The 12631-nt window shown below is 44.1% G+C and overlaps 1 long non-coding RNA gene across 1 annotated transcript; it reads left to right on the top strand.

Moving 5' to 3' along the window:
- Positions 1 to 7358: 7358 nt before the first annotated feature.
- LOC144146053 (uncharacterized) lies at positions 7359 to 12412 on the top strand. Its single transcript, XR_013317643.1, has 5 exons — positions 7359 to 7549; positions 8802 to 8943; positions 9132 to 9291; positions 9388 to 9510; positions 10000 to 12412. It is a non-coding gene; the product is annotated as an uncharacterized LOC144146053 (long non-coding RNA).
- Positions 12413 to 12631: the final 219 nt, after the last annotated feature.

Genomic DNA, 12631 nt, shown 5'->3' with positions numbered 1-12631 from the left:
CCCACAGCGGCTTCTCTCTCGACTTTAAAGCGGGGGTTTATATTTACAAGAGCTCTGAGGCCGGTCAACTAGCGCCGCCCCTCGACTACCGCGGGAGACGAGGGGCGGCGCTAGTATATATATATATATATATATATATATATATATATATATATATATATATATATATATATATATATATATATATATATATATATAGAGAGAGAGAGAGAGAGAGAGAGAGAGAGATAGCGAATCAGAATTGGAAAGGAGGAGCCCGTTGAACGAAGACAGAAATACAGGTTGGCAATCAGGAAGGCCAAGAAAAGTATAGGGGAAAATGTGGTAAGCCATTTTATTCTTCTTGAAACAGATAAATTTTTTAAAGAATGAAACAAAGCGTAAAAAAACTTGCCCGCAGGGTGGGACTCGAACGCACGTCCTCCTCCAAGCACCACGACCACCTCCAAGCACAGAAAAAAATTACCTTGACATAAATAACCAAGAAAGTGGAGGGCAGCACAGCCCTCCCGGTAGCGTACTGGCCATCGCAGCAGGCGGGTATTCTGGAGGTCGTGGGTTCGGGTCCCACCCCACGGGCATGATTTTTCTCCCCTTTCTTTCTTTCTTTCTTTCTTTCTTTCTTTCTTTCTTTCTTTCTTTCTTTCTTTCAAAAACATATCTGTTACAAGAAGAATAAAATGACCTACCGCATTTTCCCCTCTGCTTCCCTCGGATTTCATGACTGCCAAACCTTATTTCTGCCTCTCTCTCTCTCTCTCTCTCTCTCTCTATATATATATATATATATATATATATATATATATATATATATATATATATATATATATGTATGTATATATATATATATATCCATCTGTAGTTATCTTTGCACGACGTACGCGCATACATACATATGTATATCCGAGTGGTTGCGCATGAATGAATTGAGAACGAATTATTCAGTGGGATAATTAGGATAATGATGCTCTAATTGAGTCTGGCATAAAACTGCTACCGACGAGAAGGAATCACCTTTTTCGGTTTTCGCTGGCAGCAGTCATCGTCACTAGCCAATCTTCACGAGTGAACATTTTGGAATTAAGGTCGCCGCATCCTCTCCTCAAGTAAGTGAGACAGGTTTATCGGCATTGCCCCTGATCGTCATTGGCCTGTCTACCATGGTGCGCAGGCACGAGACACTTTTTTGAAGGCTGAAACAAACAACGAAAATAAAGGAAGGTCACACTACCGCATTAGATTAGAAAGTAGAGAAGCCGTACTCAACCTTCACGACCATCACGAAGATTTACGTCCACGATTGGAGCCGATTTGCTTCTTCTTCGCTGCCGCAGCGACATTTCCCTCATCATTGTTGCTATAAGCGTGAGCTTCATTCATTTTTTTAAAGTGTTAATCATTGGACTCCCCCTTGGAGGGGCGTACCCTATGGCGTGTCTTTCCCGTTCCAAGCTAGTGTTACCACGATTACGGCGAACGCTGGAGTTTTTTTTTTTTTTTCAATCTTGGCCACTCTCATTAAGTGGGTATGCTTGGCTCGACAAACGTGTGCCGGGGACGCTGCGCGGTCGTCGCGGGGCACTCCCACACTACGCTAGGCATATTCTTGGTCTTGTTATGTGCCGGGTGGTCGCCGCGAGGCCCGTGCCCACGTGCCCCGCTCCGCTATTTCTCGGTATTTCAAACTGCGGACGCGAAAAATTACTATTTGCTAAACAGCTTCGCCTTTAAAATCACAACATGCAACCCTCCGGCTAACGACTACGATTGCTGAACGAGAAGGTTTCTCTTGAGGGATTCTTTGGCTCTCTAGTGAGTTTAGACTGGCTCGCAGACGGTTCGGACTTTGACTCCTTGAGCTTTGTCTTGGATACGCCCGAAGTTTGGAATTTTGATCGCAGCGGCTTTGACTTTGACCCTTCGCCATTTGATTTCGCACGAAGAAAGCTTGGCGTTCAACCACCATCGTCGTCAGACAGAGGGGCGCATGATTTTTCTGCCCAAGTTTGCACGTTCGTGCACCCCTACCTAAATATAAGCTGGTTGCACGGTGTCGGAATGGCACGATTGGGTACAAATCGGTTTCATAACGCGAGGGGCACAGGTTTAATTCCGACCACGGGGGGCGTTTGTTCTTCACTTCACCAACGATCACAAACATGGCGAGAGAAAAGTTTTAATTTTGATTTTTATTTCTTGGCAAAACCAAGGGAAGGCTGAGACTAAAGGCGGACGTGGCCTGACAGAGGTATCAGCCACCCGATTTGCCGTGTACGCAATACCAGGGCTGTTCACAAATATAAGCCTAATAGCACAAACGTAATAAAAAAATAGCACATAGCAAAGTCATTTCCTGCATCGCGTCTTGTGGTGCGCGTGGATGCCATCAAGGAGACAGAAATGTTCGCTTTAATATTTGCAGAAGGGCACCACTAACTGGTTCGAAATCGTGATGACGATGTACTGCTTTTGTGAATAAAGGAAGACATCTATAAACCGTTAAGGGAAAGATGGAGGGGTGGGTGTGATAGCGAGGATCCTTCGGTGATATTGGGTCGGGTTAGCTAGAATCGTGATGGAGCTTGCTGTCGGCATACGCCCGCCGAGAAGAATGGGGAAAGTCACGCCTGACGCAATTCATGCCAGACCCCTCGTAATAGCATGGTTGCCTAATTGGTGAGCAGGTTCGGGATCAGGCGAATGTTGATTTTTTTTCCGGGGCAGGGTCAGAGTCAAGCCACTACGCAAGTTTTCGAGACTCTTCGTATAAAAGTCGGACAATGCCGGAGTAACTTAGCGTGGAAGGTTCGGTAGTAGGGAGAGGGACAAAGCAGACAGAATAGGGTACTGGTTGAACCAGGCACACTCATTTTTGAAGGGTGGGGGCGCTAAGCACAGCATTTTCCACGGCTTTGTTTATAAGATCTCAGGGGAGCGCGGCAAAGCAAATGCCTCGTTACCGAAGCCTGGTCGCAATTTGCCTCGGCCTCTGCGGGCGGGTCGAGTGTGATGGTGCCGTAGTCGGGGGGCAAGCGATTGAGAAGCAAGGGCAACATCCAGAAGTTTGGTGACGAGGCTTTCTCTGGCTGCGTCGTGGGCAGACTGTTTTTTTTAAGACGATAGTCTTTCTTGGGCTACTTAAACCCAGAAATTTTGGTCTGTCTGTATGTCTGTATGTCTGTCTGTCTGTGACCCGATTCAGCCACCCGGCCAAAGCAAAACAATGCCTGCGCAATAGTCTTATATAGTCACAGCTAAATCTGCCCGTCTAAGTCCGGTGTAATGTTCATACTTGTCAACATTGTTGAATAAGAACAAGACATTATGCAAATATAAGACAACAAAATAATACAGAAGTGATATTTGCAGTGTTCCTTTATAAAAAAATCAAACATGCTTGAATTTCCGAAATTAAATACTTCATCAACTGCAGAAAAAGAATTCACTCCGCCGTCGCCTGCTGTCGCCCGCGCCACTATAGCTTCTGGGGCCATTTTAAGAAATCAACCGGCAACCGTACGCAAGGTTCCACTAGGTAGGTTCCACGTTCTGCTTGCAACGCACGTGGAGTAGGGAAACGCGGTTCTATAAACGGTGAAGTAGGGCGCCTCGATTAACGCGCGTCTTCGCCGTACGGCAGCGTTCGCATCGAGACACCCGGTTTGGAGCAGTGGAACGCGGGAAATTTAAAATGATTTAAGCAAACCTTTGGCGTCTTTACCTTGGGAGGAGCGCGACGCAAACGGAACAACATGAGACGTGAGCGGGAAAGCGAAGGGAGGCATTTACTTCGCAAAAGCCGATAAAGACTATCGTCTTTTGACGGCATTTGCAACGAAAGGAGCAGATACGCGGCCAATTTTTTTTTTTTTAGATGCAGAGCATCTGATTCACTCGCCTTGTCCCTCCGGCGTCGTCGTCGTTGTTGTCGGCGTTGTCCACCCCTCCCCCATTCTCCTCGCCGCGCCAGCTGCGCTCTCCGCCGCTCACCCCCTCTCCTCTCCGATAGCGAACACTCTCTCGCGAGGTGCATTGGATTGGATTGGATTGGATTGTCTTGGATTGGATTTGGATTGGATTGGATTAAAGTGGATTGTGTTGGATTGTGTTGCGTCATAGTCGCGGCACGTTGCGTCATAGCCGCGGCAGACGCGCTGGGGCCGGCGCATGTGCAGTACTCTCTCTTCCGCGGTTTCCTCTCCTTCGGGCGCGCTGCGCATATAACCGGTGTGCCGTTCTCCGGCGAAGCAACATCCACGCTTGGCTCAAATACCTATAGTCCACGCCGCTTTACAAGTACGCCAACGTCGTCATCGACTGGGACCAGCTTACGCAGTCCCCTCAACGTTATGCGCGCTATAAAACGCGGTCCCTTCGCCGCTCCGCCTATGCGTCGCATCTACACAGGGGTTCCCGCGAGGGGAGGTGGGAGTTTTTTTTTTTTTGAAACCTTCAGAAAGCGCAACAGTGAAAAAACGCGAGACAAAGAAAGGGAACACAGGACGAGCGCTTGGTTTTAAATCACACGCTTCATTTGGCCTGGGACCCAGGTGATCCATAAGCGCGTGCCATTACGCGATAGAAGGCCAACGATACGTCGTAGGTACACTCTTAATCTGGTTCCATGTAAGTTCCAGTTAAACGGGGCGATCCACATATTTTTATCTGGATCTAAACGAAGAATAACTGGAACGAGAGATATAAGTGGATCTTATCTGGAACTGTCCATTTGTTTTCTTTAGGTTTGTGGTTATTATGTGGAACCGAATAAATGAGGGGATGCGCTGTCGGCCGTTCCAGTTACTGTTCCACTTATGTCCCAGTAAAAAGTTTGGACAGTGCTTTTGTATATTTTTTGCTCGTGTCTTGTTCCACATAACTTGTGCGCTGCAGTGAAGTATGCACTAAATCGTGCATTAACTGGAACAATGAACCACATATATATTTGACGCGCTTTGGCGCACAAGCGCACGCACAAGCACTTGCACGCACACGCCCACAAACATAGATACAGACACGAACGCACACCCGCGCACCCACACATACACACACACATGCATGCAGTCACACACGCACACACGCACGCACCACATAAAATTTAATAAACTTCGCCGATATCTATGGAACTGTCTTAGAGCAGTTTACTCATATAAGACGGTTAAGACGTATTTTTAGTGACGTTATTTGACAGAAAAAAATATGTCCACTGCTATAACAACACCGTACAAAGCATGAAAGGTGAGAGAAAAGGGTATCTTAGCGAAAATAGAAATTCCACGAACCCCTTTCAGGTTGTCTGCGGCGCTCAGACCGCTTTAGTAAATATCGTCTTTTGCTAATTGCAGACGCGCAGTACGTCTGAAATCACCAATGATTTGAATTTGAGAAGGACCAGATGTCCTCAAATTCTCCTTCTGCGTTTGGGACAGAGCCGTGGTTGTGCTGAAGAATTCATTGGGCTTTTGTGGATACCTCATAAAGAAATATATATGGTTGTTGAGAATATTGCATGTTCTGCATTTGGTTCACAAAGCGTCGCAGAAACATTGTTTTTTGCTCAATGCTCAGCCATCAGCTTGCTGTGTTGTAGTACGTGCACAATTTTAAGTGCTTTACAGGAACGTATAAATGGCTACAATCTGCTGTAAAATAGGTACTTAGTCCGCGTTATTTATGCCTTGATGCGGTATATACATAGTGTTAACCGACTGTGCCGCATTTTACACTGCACGCAGCATGTCACGCATGCAGTTATATATGCTTGGATGTTCGCTAGTATTTTTCGTCTCGTACATGCTATTAAGGGTGACTCACCTGATCCAATTCATATGGGACTCACTAATTCATGACGCAAATTTATGAGACTTACTAATTCAAAAGCACCATGTACCGATACAAGAAGTTTTACAAATTCACAGAAATGACACTAACGACCCGGTTTGCTTCTTCTAGAAATACAGTAGACCCTCGTTAAGACGAACTTGGTTAAAACGAACACTGATTAAGAACCACAACATTTCTCTCTTGTAACGTCCACATTGCAATACACCTCCGCTTAAGATGAATTTCGGATAATACGAATACATTTTTACGGTCCCTTCGGGTTCGTCTTAACGGGAGACTGCTGTTTATCATTTCCTTGCAGAGATAAAAAAAAAACAAGGAACGCATTTTGGTTTATCCAGTCTTCAATGGAAGGCGCTAGCGGTCTACCATGCGAGAGTTTTATTTCTTTGTTTCAGTAGAGAAGCGACATATATCTAAAATAAGCAAACTAGGCCGTTGTGAATATCGGTATGTATTTGTAAAACTATTCGTATTGGTGCACGATGGTTTTTAAGTCCGTTGGTCTTGACGTAGTAAGTCCGATAGGAATGCTAACAGGTGAGTCCCTTTTAATTTCCACAAGCAAAAACAAAAGCCTCTTTGCAGGGAGCGGTTGACTGGGTGAACGGAACTAAACTTGGACAACTAAATATACCACGTGATACCTGCATTATTTTGTATGTATTAAGGCTGAAATGACATTGTAATTCCTAATTATGCTGTGCAGTAACGGCAAAAATGCGCAGAGTTAACTTGCTGTTGTTGTGTCTTGTCATAGTAATTGAAGTTCATTGAATGACCCGCCTTCTCCAGCTGCTTCCCCAGTTGCTGTTTTCCTGTAGTATTGGTGTTCAGGAGGGAAAAGGGCTGGGAAACGGGCCGATGTATTATTACTCGCTAATTAGCTGTAAGTAGGTTTATATAACGTGGGTATCTAAGAGCGTCGCAGTATATTTTATTGACTACGGAAAGGCTTGTTCTCAAGAAAAGCAGTAAATGAAGCCACGCCCTTTTGCGTTCATTGTAAACAGTAACGCAGAAATTGTCATCCGAAGTTAAGCTCTGATATCGCACGCACTCACGGCCCTCCGCGAGAAACAACTTTAGCCAGTACTAACGCGCTAACGCGGCTATTATCTGAGGTTTGTTTTGGTCTCAGCGGGCGTAAACGTCCGCTTAGACGCATATGTCCGTTTTCCGAATCAAATAAAAGCCATCACGTGTGCCGAGTTTCTATGAGCTCTTATGCGGGCGCAGCGCCAAAGCCTCCGCGAGAACGGAATTTTGCCGAAGCTATGAGGAAAAGACCGCCACTCCAGTAGCGCATTCCATGCGCATGCGTCAGCAGCAGCACGGCAGAGCTGTTTTTGCGTTGATTCGCGGTACAGTGGGGCTGCAACGGGTACCACGACGACGGATAAAAATCGGGACTGCGTCAACACTTTAAACGACAGCAGCGCTCCTATCTTCCAGGATTCCCTACGCTAATTTTACGGTCTTCCGCATGCAGCGCCACCAGTGGCATTCCCAAGCGGGTTTCTCAATTGCTCGCGCGATGCGCCTGATATTTACTAAAGAAATTCTCGGTCACGCTGACGAGAACCGTTAGCGCCGTTAGCAGTTTGATTGGGTTGATTGCGGCGTGCAACTGCGAATTTTTTCATATCCCCGTGCTGTATTTCCTGTTCGACGAAGTGGAGTTTTGCCAGGAGGCGCAAAAAAGGTCAGTGCTGCTTATTTATGTGCTAGTAATGGTTGTTGTTCAGTGACGTCCTTGTTAACTGCGTCCGATAAACATACCGCTTCTCTGCCCGTTGTTTGTGTGTCGTCCATGCTTGTGGTCGCGGCGTCTAACATTTTGTGTTGGAGGAACGTTTGCAGCCGTAATTTACCAAAACTTCAGTGTTCGTGGGTCAGAGTCGGCTGGACATTTCTGACTGCGTTCGTTAGCCATTGCTCTAAGGAAGTTGCTGGTTTGCGCGTTTCATGAGTGGATGTTCCTTTACTGTGTGGCTTTGACGGTTGCTGTGTATCTCTGCGGTAGCGAATCTTCTCGGGTTAGTCGCTCGCGATAATCGCGCGTGCACACGTGTACAACTTCCAAGCAAGTTTGTCGGAGCGTCCGTCCTTAGATTTATTGGTATTTTTAAAACTTGCGTGGCAATTGCGGCGTTGTGTTAGTCTGCTGAGTAGAATGCATTTACTGTGCTTACCAGACCGGGAGTCTTCGACCTTGCCCGTTGCGCGCAAGGTAGACGCTATTTCGAGTTGTGTTGATGCGCTTTCAAGGCGTCATCTTACATTTATCTGTTCCATGTTTCCATGTTTCATGTTTATGTTCCATATTTCTTTCAATTCCTTTGACCAATTGAGATGATCTATTTTAAATAACATTGCCTGAAGTGTAGAGAAATGGAAGGGACAGTTGTCTTAGCAGTACCGCAGTAAGAAACGTTTCTTTTGTAGAGGGGAAGAAATGTGGAAACACAACACGCAGCGGGTATATAGAAAGTGTGCTGCTGTTTCTATGCTGTTAATGTCAGTGGTAACTTCAGACTTCAGGATAATTATCCAATATCCATAATTAGTGGTTGCTACTTCACGAACCGCGTTAGAAATAAGCCACTCTTGCATTTTTATGCCGTCAATGTCGGTGGTAACCCGAGAGTCGAAATAATTTCCGACAACGATCAGGTGATAAGTTCTTGCATCACTATGTGCACCCAACATTAACCCATTTCTGTGCTTCCTTGAACTTAGAAAATATACTGCGAAAGCAGATTGCTACATTCTGTATTCGATCTGTATGACCTGTCCAGATGCAGACTATGGCTGACTGTGGAGACATTCGTCTCTACACTGGTAGATTGCGACAATTGTTTTGCTTTGTCTGAAGAACAGAAATTAAAACGAATTATTTCCATTTCTTACATATACCTCTGAAATCATGGCTGTGGCATTCACTGTGGCTGAAGACATCTTCGGCACGCCGAGGCGTCGTCGTGACAAGTGTGGCAGATTATGAATGCATTGTGGAAGTCATAAAGCCACGAAAGAGTGCCTCTTGAGTGTTGCGTATTATACAGACGTTCACCACTCCGCATGGAGCAATGACAGGTGAGCCTAAAAATGTTCAAATATTTTATATTTAAAATTGTTTCGCCTGAAAACGTTACCAGGGGTCGTGCTGCAAAATAAATTTTAGCACAACTAATCAGGCATTGTACGAGATCTTGTAGTACTCCCTTCTTAGAGGGAAGCGTAAATTTATGCTTCGATACTTTTATACTGTTTTTATTTTCTAGGAAATAGGGCGGACCGGGACTTAAAACAATGGAACAAGGAATGCATACTGCCATTTTCCTGGTTCTTGAAGGCGTGTGTTCACCGTTCTTGAAGGCGTGTGTTCACAAAAAGGAAACACATGAAAGCCGTTGTACGGCATGAAATCATTCCATTCTACAAGTAAGTACGCACTCCCAGTTCTGGAACTTTGATGGTCCCTGTTTAGGTAGTTGCAATATACGTAATATACGTAATGGCTTCGGAACACCATTTCAGTGACAACTTGACCTGTAGGTGAAAACGACAGTAAGAGCTTTTGGGAACACGTTGGCAAAACTTTCCTGGAAATGCACTCCGAGGAGGCGCTGCCAGGAACGCCTGCATTTTAATTTTAGTTGGGTAAGTTGGCATTTTATTTTTGTGGGGCTCAATTTATGGTAGTGTTTATTGAAGCTGGCATTTTATTTTTGCGGGACTGAATTTGTGGTAGTTTTCTTTGTAGCAAAATCTTACTGTTAAAAATAAATCGTGAACTCCAATATTGGGAAATACCTTCACATTCAGCCTGTTTGGGATGCTTCAACATGTGGACAAAAAAACTATTATTTTGCATTCAAGTTTTGCAAACATTTTGCTTTCACATTGAGAGTTGCTGCTGTGATAATACGGCACCACGGCCACGCCCAGTGCAGTTGCTTTACAGAATTAGAGAACGGCCATTGACAGTCTGTGCTAATATTTTTTGTACATTGTTAGCAGCATTCCCAGAAAAGAAACCAAGAAATCGCTGATATTTCAATCAATTACTGTGCTATAAAAGGGGTATCCTAAGCAACTCACTCATTTAAAGCCATCGTCTAACAAAATTTTCTTGTTCCTTCCTTAAAGGTACATGACGTGGTCCAGTATTCTCGAGGTCCAGTTATTTTGAGAGAAGAAAATGGCAGCGTAAATATTGTCTGCAAGAAACACGTCATGGATTTTCCGCCTGCGTTGTCACATCAAGATGTGGTCATCCTCCTCGCCGTATATTTCATCTTAATCTCCTGAAACTTATGCGACTTTGGAGAGTTCTTGGGACTTTTGCAGAGAGTTCTTGGCCATTTAACAGTGGCCTGGTGTCATTTAAGTTGAAAGCTCTGTGGAAAGACTTGATGTGGTCACTCTACTTGGGGTTTTAAATTATTGTTAGACGTTGAAGCCTATTCGGAAAGATATGTCGTGGTTCAAATGATTGGTAGATGCAAGCGGCATGTCAATTGCAAAAGTGAAGTCGTGCTTTCCTTTGAAATTTTTCATTATTGGCACAAAGCGCAGGCTGCCTTTGCAGCTACTCTGTTACTCTGTTAATGTAGTTAATGGCACTGCACTGTAACGTTTTTATTATTCAAGTGCAGCTGGTAATTTTTTTCCATGGCAGTGCTGCTGTTGATGGATGCAAACGTGAGAGTAATTATTTACACACACGGTTTGGGGCTTTATTAATCAATTTTTGTACTGTATCTTAGCTGATACCTAAGCCGTAGAAGAATGCGAAATATACATATTTGGCTTGAAAAAGTTGTTTACTTTGGACTAAGTTGCATTTCTTGCTTGTTAGAGGCAGTGCTTTGGTCACCAGCATACTGTCATCATGATAGTAGGGTTTGTATAGCACGCAACTGTGAATTTTACCTCAGATAAATGTTCCCGCTGGAAAAATGCTTCCAAGTTCGCTTGGCAAAATTGGTCACCTGTATGTTTCACGCTACCTGGCTTGGTTATTTCGGATGTCTAAATTGTTCTTGAGGGAATTAATAACGTCTTTAGAGTTAGGCTGCTTGGTAAATTTTAAAATGCGTAACGTGCTCCGAGCTATCTGGTTTGTAAAATTTTGTAAGATTCACGGGTGCTATGAGCTTTTTTTTGGAGAAGTTATTTTAAATAGCTACAAATTGTCGGGGAAGCAACGCAGCTTCAGTGAAAGGCTTTTTCAGGGCGCGTATATAGTCGGTTTTGGCTACAGTTAGCTTGATATTACAGTTAGCTTGATATTGATATATGGTGTATGTTTTAGTTGTGCAATAGTGCCACATGCTTCTGGGAAGTTTTTCTGTGCAAATGTTATATTGTTAGTATTGGCTCCGGTGTTCTTTTTCTACACTCTTGTAGGTCTTGTGATAATCCAACCGTGTATGGCTTGTATTTTTGGCTTTTCCCTACAATTTAATAGCAAACTGCATATTTTGGAAGCGGGATGCGTAAACATGGTATGGTAAGCGCTGTGGGTACTTCCGCATTTGCGGTACCTGATTTCATGTGATAAAACAGCATATTTTATGCTCACTGTTGTGTAATGCTTTTTGAGTTAGTGCGAGCGTAGATGTACAAGTCTGTTTGTGACGCGGTTGCGCTTAAAGCCATCTTTATTACCCATGTTTTTTTAGCAAAAAAGAATGGTAAATATTACCGAAAATAGGAAAATGCCACTTAGATCGTTTTGGCCACTTGATATCGTTTTGGTATTTGATCCTGTACGCTGGTCATTTTCTGCCCAAGTGGAAACAGATATGTCTCCGTATCTCAAATGTACGCAATAATACGAGCGAATAAAATTTGCTTAGTGTTTTGAAAAGCATTGTATCAGTGCTAATAGTTGGTTTGGTATGTATTTTAATTCGAGTCTTGTTTCTTTTACATGCAGCCAAAACCCAGAACAGGATGCGGTGGATGAAGCCAAAGTCTCTGTGTGCCGCTCCAGGTATCTCAGACCAACTTTTATATAGAACTGTGCTCCGATAGGCAACTGTTGGGAACTGTCAGGGACCACACTGCTGCGGCGGTTTCTGTTTTCCAATTGTTGGTATCACTGTGGGACATATGTCAAGGCTGCGTTAGAATGGTGCTTGCGGTTTCCTTCTGATAACAATGCATCCGCCAGCCTGGCAAATGACCTCAGTTTATACCAACAGGAAAGCAGATATATCGGAAAAGTGGAGTCCCATAGACAGCTTCTCAACGTCTATCAGAACACAGTTTTATATAAACAGCTGGTCTGAAGGTACCTGGAACGGCGCACCGGATAAATCCATAATCATTTTACGTGGATCAGTGTTCCAGTAACTTACACTACCCGTTTATTTGGAACAGTGATCCGTATACTTTTATTTGGAACGCCGATCCAGATAATTTAGCTGCAAAAATATGTGGTGCACTGTTCCACTTACATTTTCAGGGTATGTGGAACACGGTTCCAAATATATAAGTGGAACTTTTTTGCAAAAAAGTTCCAGTTACTAAGTGGATCTTATGTGGATCCAGATTAAGAGTGTAGTCTGCGAATGCTTTGTGGAACTCTCGAATAATTTCTGTGGGAGTCGCTAAGTGGCCATGTATAGTGCGGTGGGGGAGGAAATGTTTTTGACATGATTGCACGTGGGAGAGGTTCGCAAATTTCCGCGAGAGTTCTTATTGTTTGAAGAAATATTTCGTTGAAACTGATTGACTGATCAAATTCATGTGTCGATTGAATGCCCCTGGG

This window comes from Haemaphysalis longicornis, unplaced genomic scaffold, assembly GCF_048455015.1.
Source record: "Haemaphysalis longicornis isolate Haplotype H1 unplaced genomic scaffold, Haemaphysalis longicornis Haplotype H1 scaffold_7, whole genome shotgun sequence".
In the NCBI taxonomy this organism is placed as follows: Eukaryota; Metazoa; Arthropoda; class Arachnida; order Ixodida; family Ixodidae; genus Haemaphysalis; species Haemaphysalis longicornis.
This window is presented reverse-complemented; position numbering and strand designations above follow the sequence as displayed.